Here is a 4,311-nt window from a genome sequence, read left to right on the forward strand (position 1 = left end):
CCTAGCCCTTGTCTCATCTCAACAACAGACACATTGAGTGCTCTGTTATAACAGTAAGTAAGCCCCCAAACCTCACCACTACTTCTCATTTTCACTTCCTAGTCTAAGACACCCTATACACCCATACAGAGAATTAAAATATGAAAATCAAATCGTGTATGCTCATTCCTGTTGATCTCTCCTCGGTCAATTTAATTTGCAGGGCCCCAGTCACTGAGTTAATAACCTAGAGGAAGTGATTCTTCCCAACTCCAGGACAGGGACAGCAGCATTTGCTTGGGAACTTTAGAAGGGACAAAGTAAGAGTCGGGATGATAGAGGGTTGGGAGTCCATACAGTACATACAGATGGGGGGAGCACTCTAGCCAGCAACTGCAGGTGACCTGGCAGATGCCAGTGTGCACACGGGCCATGGGTGTGTGTGTGGGTTCTCTCAGGAGCTTGGTTTTTTTAAAATTCAACTTCTGTGAATTTAGCTGGCATGCCAAAGTCTTAAATGGAAAGAGTTTGACATTGAAGACTGAGAAAACTGTATAAACAGAGCAAGTCATTCCTGCCTCAGAAAACATTAGACTTGAGCCAAAAACTGAGTCCTGTTATGGAAACACAGAGAACATTACCAACTCGGAGGCCCTGAGTTTATGGCATGAGAAATTTGAAGATGCTGCAAACCACATATCAACTTATCAAAAATGAAAGCAAAGGCATTAGACTTTATATGAGTGCTTCAGTAAGAGAGAGAGAGATGTCTAGGAGGTCTCGTGAGTAGAGAGAATTACTGGAAGACTTCTTACAAATATGAATAATCTTTTATTGACAGTGGACCATATTGATCAAATACTATTTCATCAGATTTTATTACTATTTGCACATGAACAACTGCACAGAAATCTTGGTTAGATGAGGATCTTCCAAGGGAGAAATAATGGGCTTATCAAGGTCTCCTCAGAGAAGAGATGCTTCCCCTGTTCCCCTTTCCAATCTTCCCCCAGTGCTGTCATCTCACTGGTTGTTTCCCACGACAGGCTCTGCTGTTCTTCCTGGAGTCCCCACAATTTCATTCTGCTGGTTCTTTTACAATATCCGGGGAAAATCTGAGCATCAGTCCGTTAGGATAGCTGTGGACACATTGTTGGAGAGAGTCTTACTGACTGGGGGTTGGCACTTTATGCCTATGGGGTGAGCCGAGATTCCCACCCGGTCTTCCATGAGCTTAGGACTCTGCCTCTGGTTGCTTAGTTGGGAATGATTCTCCCCACTCACTCTTTTAACTTCTAGCTTCTCAGGCATAAAATTGGGATATTCATACCTCTGCCCAGAAATGTTATAGGAATTGATATAAGTCTCACCACCTGGTACATAGTGGGTGCTCACTAATAGTTTTTCCTTCTGCATAAGCGAGACAGTTGTGTAGCTTGATCTGCTTAAGGGGGCAGTAGGATCAGGATCCATCCCTGGTGCATGAGTTGGCTTTTTGGAGCCCACTACCTATGGTGGGACACCTTCCACAGCCTTGAGACAGGGGTGGGGCGGGGCTTGGTCCTGCCTCTACTGAATGTATCAGGCTCTGCTGACTCCCCATGGGAGGCCTTACCTCCTTGTAGGAGGGAATAGGGGTTGGGTGGGTGGGGAGGCTGAAGGGGCGGGAGGAGGAAGAGGGGGAGCTGTGATTGATACATAAAATGAATAAAAAATTTCTTAATAAAAAACAAAAAATATATATGTATGTATATATGTATGTTTGTATGTGCACATATGTGGTGGTCAGAGGACAAGTTGCAGGAGTGAGTTCTCTCTTTCCTCCGTGACTCCAGGCACCTTTATCTTTGAGTCATCTTGAAGCCGTCATTAGTGCGTCTTTATCCCTTTTTTGATCCCTCTTTTGCAGTGAAGCATCCTTGAGAGTCTCCTCCACTCCCAACTCTTATTGGTGTCTTCTAATAGAATTTTCTGAAGCAACCAGTGTGGCTATACATCACCCACGAACTGCTGCATTCATCCACCACCCTTTATTTTTTAAGCAGTCTGAACATTTGACCTCTCTTAGGGAGGAATATTGGGAGGACTTGATTATCTCAAAGGGAAAAAAATGATCTGTCAGCCAGATAAGTGTGTCTAACTTATAGGAAATTGAATAGACACACAAGAGCCCATTGTCTCTGTGGTAAGAATTGAATTGTGTTAGAGAGAGATCAGAGAGCTGTTGCTGACTTCCCAGTGGATGCTAAAATTAGATAAGATACTGTGGTTTTGTTATCTTGAGCAGGGGTAAGGACACTCTAAAGAAAATATCTAGCTGGTACCCATTCAAAGTCAATCAAGGTTTACTTAAACAAAGGACAACTAAATGTAATGAGTTCATCCAAAGGCAGAGGAAAATAATCAAAATCATTTTCTATATTGGCTATTAAAGTGAAAGACATGGTACATAAAATGCCATTCAACAAATACAGCAAAAAATAAAACCAGATGCTGTAAAATTTTGATTATCCTGGAATCCTTTAGAAAGGAGGAAATAGTTGACTTTATATCTTCAAGCAAATTTTTTAAAAGGATTTTTAAGTGGAATGGTCTTTAAAAAGATCACATGCTTTTACACATTCTCAGAGTATGAAGAATAGAGTTTAACCCCTTTCTGACTGGAGTGTCAATGAATTTATATTAATATTAGTTATTGTAGACTCCCTTGTTGATATGATGATCCTCTCAATATCAGCTTGGGTGCCTGCAGCCAACTGCCTTTAAAGTGGTCCCAGACATCTGTGGATATCACTTTCCTCTCTCTGCCTGGATGTTGCTTCTGACAGCTGCCCATCTCTAGTGCCCCTCATCACTCTCAGTGATTGCTAAGTCAGAACCAGGTTGTTGAAAATCTACTTGTGGGCTGTTATGATCTGAATGTTAAATGAGCCTCACAGGCTTACATGTTGGAACAGTTGGTCCCCAGATGGCCACACTGTGACGGGTGGTTGTGGAACCCTCGTAAGTGTGTCCTAGCTATCGGAAGTGGGCCACTGGGGGCCCTATTTTAGAGTGACACACATTTCTGGTTCCAGTCTGAGCTCTGATTCCTGGCTACCAGCTGCCCCGTGGTCACATCACCATGGACAGGAGCCAGTCCTGGTGGCATGTCTTCCCCACAGTGACAGACTGTGTGCTCTGAACCACGAGCCAAGGTTAGTCCTCCCTCCACTGGGTCACTTCTGTCAGATGTTTTGTCTCAGCGGGAAGAAAAGTCACTAACATATAAACTAAAAGTAAACTTACTTTAAATGAACATTTGAGGGCTTAAGAGGAATAGATATGGGCCTTGATGATTTTTTAAAAAGACATTTCAGTTATTCCAATGTCTTTTATTCTGAACTATGCCTAAATTAGAAAGAGGACTAGAAACAGCAGAACCATAGAATGAATATGTACTAGGAGATTTATTAAACTGGCTTGGACTATATGAACTGGGCTGTACCATGTTGTCGGTCTCACACTGGAAAGACTGAGAGCCCTGCAGCTTTTCAATGTCCAGGCTAGGTGCCTCAGTAGTCCCTATACAACAATGAAGGCTTGGAGGATTCCTGGAGAGCTGCTAGTCTTCAGTCCACATTGGAAACTTGAAGAAGCTGCACTCTGGTGTTAGAGATGGCATGCAGCAGCAGCAGCAGCAGCAGCAGCAGCAGCAGCAGCAGCAGCAGCAGCAACAGAGTAGCTGAACTTGCCAGCAAAACCAAAGGCAAGCAGGCAAAAGTAGAGCTTCGGTCTTTGACTTCTTTTAACCTGGCTGCCACCAGAAGGCCCTGCCCATGTTTAGACTAGTTCTTTCCACTTCAAGTAACCAGATCAAGAACACCTCTCACAAGTACACCCAGCAACTTGCATCTTAATTGGCTCCAGAACCAGTCAATGACAACCAAGACCGACCACCTCCATGCTTTAGTATCAATCAATGCCTTATATGAGAAAGCTTTCCATAAATCGTAATTGTTATTCAAGTATGAAGACATGTGGTATTCTCAGGGTCATCCGGTGCACCTCTCCACACACTGGTTATCTTATTCCTGGGTGAGATGGGGAGCTGGAAGTATAATAGGTCTTCTTGGCTACTCAGCTGTCCCAGGCACCAAGCTCGCTAAATGGGTTGAAGTATATCCATGCAGAACCAAGGCCAGTGGGGCTTGGGATACCTGTACCCTTAGCCGAATCTTCTCCTGACACGAGCAGCCTGTACTTTATCCAAGACTGCTCTTCAAGTCTCATTTCTAGTATGTGCACCATGGGATAAAGAATGCTGACTAGTCCTGGTGTTGGGTGACATAC

The sequence above is a fragment of the Peromyscus maniculatus genome, chromosome 5 (assembly GCF_049852395.1).
Source record: "Peromyscus maniculatus bairdii isolate BWxNUB_F1_BW_parent chromosome 5, HU_Pman_BW_mat_3.1, whole genome shotgun sequence".
NCBI classification, from domain to species: Eukaryota; Metazoa; Chordata; class Mammalia; order Rodentia; family Cricetidae; genus Peromyscus; species Peromyscus maniculatus.